Source organism: Penaeus monodon, chromosome 11 (genome assembly GCF_015228065.2).
Source record: "Penaeus monodon isolate SGIC_2016 chromosome 11, NSTDA_Pmon_1, whole genome shotgun sequence".
Classification (NCBI taxonomy): Eukaryota; Metazoa; Arthropoda; class Malacostraca; order Decapoda; family Penaeidae; genus Penaeus; species Penaeus monodon.
In genome coordinates, this window is record NC_051396.1 from 46,266,160 (window position 1) to 46,278,264 (window position 12,105).

The window sequence follows — 12,105 nt, forward strand, 5'->3', positions numbered from 1 at the left end:
TACGTAACATAATAATAATAAAAAATACAATATAATAATAATAATGATAATAATAATAAATAATAATAATATATAAATAATGATAATAATAAAAGAAATAATAGATAAAATGAGATGATATGATAACAATAATGATAATAATAAAAATAATGATAATAAATAGACAAAAGATAATAAGAATACAAATCATGTTAAGATGCTTTCCTGAATTTCGGGGAGAAAATAAATGTAAATCTCGTGCTGCCTGAACGTCATGTCAACCATTATAATAATAATAAAAAATAGTAATGCTGTTGATAATAATGTAAATAATAATGGTAATAATAATAATAACAATAATAATAATAATGATAGAAATAGAAGTAATAACAGTAATAATAACAGTAATAATAATGATAATAATAACTATAATCAAGATAATAACAATGATAATAATAATAACGATAACAATAATGATAATGTGAATGATAATAGTAATCAAAATAATAATAATAATAATAATAACAACAACAACAACAACAACAATAACAACAATAATGATAATGATAATGATAATAATGATATTAATCATCACAATAATAATAATAGTATCGATAATGATACTGATAATAAAGATAATAGAAGTGAAAATAACAATAATGGTAATAACGATAACAGTAATAACAACAACAATAATACAATGTAAAGAGCACAATGCAAATCCCTTTTAATTAAAAAATGAATCGGAATTGAGATGGAAAATTGCAAACTCATTATCGTGGCTGACGTACCTAGGAATCTCTACCAAACGTACCCATTTCTTTGTTAATAACTGTGTACCCTTCCTTCTCTCTTTTCATATGCCAGTTTACCCTCCAGTTTCTTTAAGAATCCGAGAATATTTTTAAAGGTGGTAAGTTAATATCCATACGTAATGTGTATTTATAATATAATATATATATATATATAATATATAATATAATATATATATATATTAATAAATAATATATATATATATATATATATATATATAATAATTATTATAGATATACTATAATATATAATATATATAAATATATATATACATAATAATCTATATATATCATTATTATCTATCATCATTATGACACAAAAACATACAACACACACTAACAAATAATATATTATAAATATATATATATATATAAATAATATATATATATATTAGTGACAATCACAACAACACATACACAAACACCACACAACACACCAATAAATATAGTATATATAATGATATATAATATATTATATATATATATATATATATATATATATATATATATATATAATTTATGTATTTATTGTTCTATATTATTTATTTTTATATATATATATATTAATTATATACATTATAATTATATATTTAGTATTATTCTACTATATTATATTATATATGATATATTTATATATATTATTCTTTTTCTATTTTTCTTTCTTTTTTCTTTCTTTTTTTTTCTTTCTTTCTTTCTTTTTACGTCTATTTACATTATTAAGTACCTTATATATTCGTATATTTCACATTTTTATTAATTTTTCATATATTTTTGTATTTCAATTGTCTTACATTTTTATATAGTTTTATATATATATCATATATATATTTTTACTTATTTATCTATGTACTTCTTTCCACATCAGTAAGATTTTCTTCAAGCGAAGAACATATCTAAACTCATCAAGCTTTCGACTCTGTGGCATAGTGGTGAATGGAGTGGTGTAGAGAAGGATATATAAAGTTTTAAGGTGAGGAATGTGAGGAATTCTGTACCCTGATTACAATTTCGAAATATCATATTGTCCAGTCGCTTTGTAAAGAAATTAATAAGTTTTAGTTAAGGAATAGGTGCACTTCTGTCATCCTGTATTATGAATTCTCATATAGGTGGATCTTGTCTCTATATAATAGGTTATTATATTAGCATTATCTTTATCAGAAAGAGTAACATCGAAACATTAACTACACCTATTGCCTTATGTAGTTATTGCCATCATTCATATTCCATTAAACATACATCAAAATGAAATCTTCACTACACATCTAAAGCGACCTTCCACCTTTTCCTCAAGTGTGAATAACATTGCCTCTCTCTAACTCCTCTTTTCTCTGGCATTACGAAAATTCTCTCGTCCCCAGCACTCGCTCTCTGCCATCACAGGGGAAAGGACGGGGAGGGGGAGGGATACACACATCAAAGACCGCCCTTCATTTGCATATCAGACGAACTTCTAGTATGAGTCATAGAAATTCCGAGGAAGGGAAGAAAAGCTGTCGAGCAAAGCCTACTTGTCTTAGCTTTTCTGATTAGCAGCTATAAGGATAGCTGAGAGAGAGGAGAGAGAGAGAGAGAGAGAGAGAGAGAGAGAGAGAGAGAGAGAGAGAGAGAGAGAGAGAGAGAAGAGGAGAGGAGAGATTGAGGAAGACAGAGGAAGAGATGGAGACAGATAGAGATGGAAATATAAAGAGAAAGATAGACAGGCAGACAAACAGACAGATAGATAGATTGAGAGAGAGAAGGAGAGAGAGAGAGAGAGAGAGAGAGAGAGAGAGAGAGAGAGAAAGAAAGAAAGAAAGAAAGAGAGAGAGAGGGGGGGGGGCAGAGATTGAGGGAGAGATAGAGAGAGACAGAGGGAGCGATAGATAGAAACAAAAACAAAGAGACAGGCAGATAGACAGACAGACAGACAGCTAGATAGATAGATAGATAGAAGAGAGAGAGAGAGAGAGAGAGAGAGAGAGAGAGAGAGAAAGAAAGAAAGAAAGAAAGAAAGAAAGAGAGAGAGAGGGGGGGGCAGAGATTGAGGGAGAGATAGAGAGAGACAGAGGGAGCGATAGATAGATAAAAAAAAAAAAACAAAGAGACAGGCAGATAGACAGACAGACAGACAGCTAGAAAGATAGATAGATAGAGAGAGAGAGAGAGTGAGAGAGGCGGACACACACACACACACACAGATCCCGCTCCACCTGCCCCCTATCGCCATCTACTTGTCACCTTTCTCTCCCCCTTGTCCACTCTGTCAAAATCGTCTAATTACTCCAACTTTGACAGGGTAATCACACGCTGCCAAGTTTCGTTCGTTTCTAACCTTTGGCAGGGAAGTTTATCTGTAGTTTGCGTCGGCACGGACTGTAAATAAACACTGGAACATTTCGCAGTAAATTTACGAGTATAGAAGCCTATAATGAAAGGGAGTATTTTGTGTGCTGGACGTTGTAAACACGAAGCCACATGCTGTGCATTCAAGATTCTTAAATTCTTTTCAGTCTGTTTATCATTTTATTCATTCGGTTTTTATTCGTGTTACATCTCATTCGTAATCAAATTAATATTTTTTTCTAACTGTACTTGAATATTGATGAATTCATGTTAAGCTTTAATAATAATTTGGGTAAAGGATAAATATAGCAGGCCAGTATTGGACAGCGTAAATACGAGACGAAATTGCTGTTAACATCTCTCACACAACACACTAACTGTGATGTCTGGCATTCACTCTAACAAATGAATGGAAACTCTATACAAGAAATAAAAATGGTTTGGTAAGTAGAATAATTGTGAACTAATGTACAAAATGAATTTTTCATGATCATTTTCATGTCATGTTACTTTATATTTGTCCATCATTATGCCCGCTAATGTTAACTACACACGGGAAGATTACCTATCCTTTTTCTATATATTTTTAGCTATCTAAAATATGTTTATCGATTATTACTTCAAATATTTCATGCATATGTCCTCTCTTTCTCCCCTTTCCTTCCCCTTTTCTTCTTCCTTTTCTTCTCTCCCCTTTTCACTCCAATACACACTCTTCGACGTCTCCCTCGATTTGTTAACAGCAATTGTTGTCTGGCTCTCTTTCTCTCTCTCTATCTGTCAAATCTCTCTCCCTATCTATATATCTATCTATCAGTCTCTCCCTCTCTCCTCTCTTTTTCCCTCTCCCTCCTTCTCCCTCCCATCCTTCTCTGTCCCTCCTTCTCTCTCTCTCCTCCCTCTCTCCCTCCTCTCTCTCTCTCTCTCTCTCTCTCTCTCTCTCTCTCTCTCTCTCTCTCTCTCTCTCTCTCTCTCTCCTTTAGGTACGATCATCAGTGCTCTGTTGGTCCCGTGACATAAACCTTCTCCCTTAGCACCACCCGAGCCTGGTTTGTGTCTGTGCTTGAACGCTGGTAATGGCTGGTTTTAGATTCCAAGCTGAATGCTACTTGCTATTGTTCACCTGCGTTTGCTTCTGGGGGAAAGATATTCTGGCTTTATTCTTAGACATTTTTTTTTGGAGGGGGAAAAGTATATATGCTGGTTATATACATGTACATATTCTTTACCTTTTTTTTCTCTGGTAGATTTTCGAGTCATTTGGCCACGATACGAACTGTAGATAAGGCCGGGAAATGGTACAATGGCTTTCACTACGAAGGTCTAAAAGAGCTGCGAATGCTCTTTATTGCGAGAGGACCATGCAATGATTCCTGAAGATTTAGCACGAGATGGTGAAATTGTGGCGTGTTGGCTCCGTAGATTTCATTGAACTTAAAATAACTGCATAATACGTGTTGCTTTAAAAGAATAACTTTTTGATGATGAAGATAATGATGATGATGATGAAAATCATAATTATAAGACAATGATGAATAGTTATGATAATAACAACATCAATAATATCAGTGGCAATAAAAGTAGTAATGATGATAATAATGATGATGATGATAATAATAATAATAATAATAATAATAATAATAATAATAATAATAATAATAATATTAATAATAATAACAACAACAACATTAATAATAATATTGATATTGATAATTAATAATAACAAAACAATAAAAACAGTAATGATGATCATAATAATAATAATGATAATAATAATAATAATAATGACAATGATAATAACAATCATCTTCATAATAACAATAATAATAAATAATCATAATAATAATGACAATAAAAACAATAACAGAAATGGTAATAATGATTACCATAATAATAACAATAATAATGATAAAAATGATATTTATGGACAATTAGAATTAAAAGGGTTATTGTTCAAACACCTCTGAAACCTAACACTATATTAGTAATCCAAATATGGCTTCATTAAAAATAAACCTGAACTCCACAAATCGACATAATACAATGTCATTTGTCTTCAAAATCACAACATGAAAATGAAAACTTTTCCGGAGCTCATCTTCGGTGCTCAAATAACCACCAAAATTCAAAGGGAACTTGAAGGCAGAAAGTTCTTAAAAGTGAGTTTGCTTCAAATACCCCCTTCCCCAAGAAAGAAAGAAAGAAAAGGAAAAATGAGTATATATATATAGATAGGAATAGATAGATAGATAGATAGATAGACAGATAGACATTTTTTTTTCTTCTTCTTCTTCTTCTTTTTATTATTACTATTAACACAAAATATGTGTATATTTTTTTTTCTTTTTTTATTTATCAACCCACTCGGCACGTATGTCAAGAATGCATGCCATGCTCACTGTAATACAAGTCTATTCATTGTATTTACCCATAGATGGCTCTACGAGTGATAGTCACCAAGGAGTCAGTTATTAGTCCTACCTCTGTCACCTGTTTATCCTTTTCCTTGATTTTTGGAAAGGGTATTTTGCATTAATTTCATTGCCTTAAATGTTATCTAAATTTTAATAACAATCATCAAAATATCAATAAAGACAATAATAGTATCGATATCAAATGTATTAAAAAGAAAAACACATTTTCCCTCCAATTCAAGGAATGGGGAAATCAGGATCGGTCACTAGGGCCTACTGATAGACTCCTTGCTGGCTGAGCACACGTGGAGCCATCTGTATGTAACAAAATTCACAAAAAACCACAGGGGACAGAACATAAATCTGGTTGGGTTAATTCTTTTAGCCGTTCCCCTCTGCAACATCACATATAACTTCGCGACACCACACCACCATATTAACTAGATCACCAAACTTCCCACATCTCATGCACACTTGTTACACTCACAGCAGTTACGAAATATCAAATTTCGTCACTACATTCAGTACATTATACATTCGCCATACCATTTCACACACATACCTCACCATAACACGCTATTATTACAACATACCACCACAACATCCCCCACCCCACCATACTTCATTAAACACACACGTACACACGACACACACACACACACACACACACAATTCTTTCCGCAATACCGCACTCTACCACATTTCCCAGGACACATTTTACCAAAACCATACATTTCCCTCACAATACCATATCCTATGCCCAACCGGACTTCTCACAACACAGGCTACCATACTTTCTAACACCACACGTCACTCTAACACATTACCTGCCCCACCACACCACATGCTACGTACACCACACCCCAAAGAACAGGCTTGGGTTTATTTCTTCATCGTCTTAAGAAGTTTGACGCCTCGAGAGACCTGTTCTTGTTGCCTCCCTCCCTCCTCCTCTCTTTTCTCTTCGTTTTTCTTCCCTTTTTCTCCTCCTTTATTCTTGTTTATTTTCTTTTCTCTCTCTCTCTTGTCTATTCGCTTCTCCCCCAACCCTCCTTCCCTTTTCCCTCTTCCCTCTTCCCTTTCGCTTCAAATTTCCTCTTTCACATCACCCTCCCTCTTCTCATTCCCTCGATCTCCCTCTCATCACTCCCTCTCCCACTACACCCTCCCCCCCATCATCCCCATTCCCCATACCCTTCTCCTCCTCTCCCCCCAACCCAGCCAATCTCCTTCCACCCCCATACACTCCCCCCCACCCCCATCCTATATCCTCCCTCTCCTCCCCTTCTCGCCCTCCTCCCTTAACCCCCCTTACCCTCCTTCCCACCTCCCCTTTCTCCCTCCCCATCTCCCACCTCTCTCCTTCTCCACTCTCACCCTCATCCCCTTCCTTTCTCCCCCACAAACGCCTCTCCATCTCCCCTTTCCTCCTCCCCTTTCTCCCTCCCTCCCTTTACCCTCAGGCAAGGAGACTTTGGGAGACTTCGGGTGTGAGAGTAGACTCCGGGGAAAACGTACTATTTTTCCCCTCATATTTTTTTCCCCTTTTCATTTTATTATATTTTATTTTTTTTCACTCGCTATATTTTTCTATCCCTTTCTATCCGTTTCTTTTCGGTCATGCTCTGAAGCTTGATTTTCCTCCTATGTTGATTTATTCGAGGGAAAACGTACTATTTTTCCCCATACTGTTTTCCCCTTTTTATTTTATTTATTATTATTTTCATATATATATTTTTTTTACTCGCTATTATATTTCTATCCTTTTCTATCCGTTTCTTTGCGGTCACGCTCTGAAGCTTGATTTTCCTCCTATGTTCATTTACTCGAGGGGAAACGTACCATTTCCCCCCATATTTTTCCCCTTTTTTATTTTTATTATTATTTTATTATTATTATTATTATTATTATTTTTTTTTTTTTTTTTTTTTTTTTTTTTTTTTTTTTACTCGCTATTTTTTTCTTCTATCTTTTTCCATCTGTTTCTTTGCGGTCACGCTCTGAAGCTTGATTTTCCTCCTATGTTGATTTATTCGAGGGGAAACGTACCATTTTCCCCCTATATTTCTTCCCTTTTCACTTTTATTTTATTTATTTTTTTACTTGATTTTTTTTGTCTCTTCCCGTTTCTTTTCGTTCGTTTTCTTAGGCCTTATTTTCCTCCTATGTTAATTTACATCTTTTGAAATTCATCCATCTATCTATTTTTTTAATTTAAATTAATCTATTTCCTTAATTATTCACCCTTTATCTATTTATTCATTTTATCGGTTTGTCAATTGCTTTATCTCCTTGGCTATCTATGTATGTTTTCTTTTATTCATCAGTTCGTGTATTTACTTGTTATTCTATGTATTTATGCATGCAATATTTCTTAAAATAAGAATAACAATAACGGTGATGATATGATGACAGTTTTGATGATAATGATAATAATGATAATAATAATAATAATGATGATAATAATAATAATAATAATAATAATAATAATAATATAATAATAATAATAATAATGATAACGAGAAGTGTAATGATAACAATTATAATAACGATAAAAATGCTATAGTTGATGATGATTATGATAATGACAAGGATAACAATAATAATAATAACAATAATAAAGATAGTAATAATAATGACAATAATAATGTTAATAACAAAATGATAACAACAACAACAACAAAACAATAATAATAATAATAATAATAATAATATAATAATGATAATAATAACAATAATCATAATAATAAGAACAATAACAATAATAATGACAATAACAGTGTTAATATTAGTAATGATAACAACAGCAAATCATAAATAAGGATAAATATATCCACGGTGCAAAACATGCATTTGAACGATCTCGAATACATCTTCGCCAGAAATACATTTACGAAACTTCTTGCAAGTGAAAGTGTTAATTTTCTTTCATATATTTTCTTGATTTGTCGCAATGAATTCTGATTAATCGGAGAAACAATAATGATAATGATAATGATTATAATGATGATGATGATGATGATGATGATGATGTAATAGTAACACCAACAACAATAGTAATAATAAGCACAAGCACATTCACACAAACGTGTGTGTATGTGTATGTATATATAATATATATATATATATATATATATATATATATATATATATATATATATATATATATATATATATATTAGGAAGTACTTTCTCTCACAGGACTAACAAATTCCGCTTCCACTTCCCCCCTCCTGTAATTTGCATAATGACCCTTGTAATGACCCCAGAGGCCCGGTGACCCCCAGTGACCCGGCCTGCCCTCGACCTCGCTCCGACCCCCGCGCCGGAGCCCAGGTCAGGAGCCAAATGGAAACAGGTCAATTAGGTGAAAAAAGGTAAGACAATACAAGCCAATTTACGGCGGGTGTTTAGCAGCTCTCCGAGTAAACACACTCACCCTCCCCACAATGGCACTGGTTGGCACTGTGCCAAGGCCGACCCACCGAGCTGAGCGGAGGCCCCGGGAAACAATGCTTAACCTAATGATGCCTGCTTTCCCTTTCTCGGCTTTAAACTTTCCCTTTAAATTGTTACTCATCTCTTCGTTTCGATGCGTGCCTCTATCCATCTTTGTTTCTCTTTCTGTTCTGTCTGTCTTTCTATCTCTCTCTCACTCTCTCTCTCTCACTCCCTCTCTCCTTTCTCTCTCTCTCCTCTCATAACCCCCCTCCTCTCTCTCTCTTTTTTTCTTTCCCCCATCTCTCTCTTTCTTTCTGTCTCTCACGTATGTCCACCGGAAAAAAAAAAACAGATTTTTGTCATTGTGACTACTGAACATGCAAAGCAATTTCCAGTCATGCAGTTTGGGAGCGATCATTGCGACAGGCAATTGACGGTCAATCTCTGTATCAAAAGTTGTAGCGGGAATGATGTAATGAATTAATCAATGCCAAAGAAAATGGAATTCGCGAGGCATTTGATACAGGTACTTACCTAAATTTGGAATGGTATGAATGAATTACGTGCTGTCGAGAGGTAAAAGGAGTTAGCATAGGAAAGGGTACAGGTTTATACCAGTTAGTTTGTAAAAAAAAAGTTTGGTATTCTGTCAAAATGCTTATGTTTGATGAAGGTATATATGCGATTAGTAATATAGTTTACCTTCTGTTGATTAAGGCTACTGTCCTTGTTAGTTTTATCACTAATTCGGTTTCTTGTTGTTATCATTCCATTACTATCTCTGGATCTATCGTACCCTCAAGCTCTTCCTCACATTAACGCTGACGCCTCATACTCCACACATCCATTATCCATTATCCTTCTTCCTCTTCGCTTCTGCCCTCCATAATACGTCTAATATAAGAAAAAAAAAAGCTGGCAACTCACCCCGGTCGTGAGAGCTCCGATTCGCCAAGTCTCTTTTTATTCTAATCAGCTGACAGTTAATATTTATATTTACATTACGTTTGGTGTCTTCAAAATTCATATGCAAATTTTCTATTACTTTACACCCCTTTAGTCATTAATGTACTAATCTATTTGTTATATTTTTTCATCAAAAGATACTCGGCGAATCGGAGTACATAGAAGACCAAGGTGAGTTACCAATTTCTTTCTTTCCCGACATTTAATGGAGTCATAACTTTATAAAAACGTCTCTTCATCTTCCTCTACTTTCTCTCCTTACATTGCTATCGTATTTCCTGCTTCCTTATATATATATATATATATATATATATATATATATATATATATATATATATATATATATATATATATATATTTTCTTTTTTTTTTTTTTTTTTTTTTTTTTTTTTTTTTTTTTTTTTTTTTTTTTTTTTTTTTACATCAAATAATTCCTCATCTTCATTTTCTACTTACATGTCATGCAACTAAGATATTCCTCATTTTCTCTCGCCCTTCTCTTTATCACATTTGCGCCTCTCACTCATTTAGCTACGATACCCATCATCCTCTCTCCTCTTTGCTCAATGCCTGTTCTCCTTACTTTCTATTTTCACCCTTACACCTCATACCTCGTAAAACTAACCCCTATCCTCCCCTCTCCTCATTCCCCACTCCCCCCCTCTGTCTCTCTCTCTCTCTCTCTCTCCTCTCTCTCTCTCACTCTTTCTCCTCTCTCTCTCTCTCTCTCTCTCTCTCTCTCACTCTCTCACTCTCTCTCTCTTTCTTTCTCCTCTCTCCTCTCTCTCTCTTTTTCCTCTCTCTCTCTCTCTCTCTCTCTCTCTCTCTCTCTCTCTCTCTCTCTCTCTCTCTCTCTCTCTCTCTCCTTTCTATATTTATCACACACACACAAAACAGATTTTGTCTTTGTGACTACTGAACATGCAAAGCAATTTCCAGTCATGCAGTATGGGAGCGATCATTGCGACAGGCAATTGACGGTCAATCTCTGTATCAAAAGTTGTAGCGGGAATGATGTAATGAATTAATCATTGTCAAAGAAAATTCGCGAGTCATTAGATAAGGGGAAACTGCTTTGAACGGTAGTTTTATCTAAATTTGGAATGGTATGAGTAAATTTCAAACGTGCAAGAGGTAAAAAGGAGTTAATAGAGGGCTAATAGAGTTAATAGCTGTCGGTCTGCAAATAAGGGAGGCATCCAGCCAAAATGTTTTTATCTGATGGACGGACATGTGGTTTGACCTTATATTGATTAAAACTTCTTGTCTTATTGTTAATTCCATTACCATTTAGTCCCTTTTTATTATTATATTATCATCTCTCACACTGACACCCTATACCTCATACTTTATACAATCCTTGTCCTCCTTCCTCCTCGCTTCTGTACTCCAAAGTACGTCCGATATAAGAAAACAAAAACAAAAACTGGCAACTCACCGAGAGTACTTCGATTCACACAGCCTCTACTTATTCTAATCAGCTGACAGTTAATATTTACGTTTATATTACTTGTGGTATTTTGAAAATTCGTGTACAGATTTTGTATTGCATCACACCCCTTTATTCATCTATACATTCATTATTTTTTCTATTTTTTATCAAAAGATACTTGGCGAATCGGAGTACTTGGGAGACCGGGGTGAGTTACCAGCGTTCCTTTTTTCCCGAAATTTAATCGAGTATAACTTCCTATCCCGGCGACACGTCATAATTCACACGTAAAAACATCCCCATTTTCAAGATTTTCTCTCCTCACATTGCTACCACATCGCTGCTTCTCCCCTTTTTTTCTTTTTCTTTTTTTTTACATCTCACTCCTCATCCCCACTTTCCACTTATGTCATGGAACTAAATTCTTTCTTATTTTCATTCGCCCCTCTCTTTATTGCCATTACGTCTCTCATCTGATTCAGTCGCAGTCCATATCATTTTTAGTCCTCAATTCTCACTTTCCTTACCCCTCCCCCCCTCTTCCCCTCTCCCCCCTTTCCATCGTCTGGGGTGTCCGTCCCTGTTGCCGTTGTCCTCGTCTGCTGTCGCTCTCTCTCTCCTTCTCTTTTCTCCTCTCTCTTTCCCCTCTTCTCTCTCTCTCCTCTCTACTCCTCTCTCTTCTCCCCTCTTCCCCCCCCCCTCCTCCTCCCCCCTTTTCCATTTCGTTGTTGTCTGT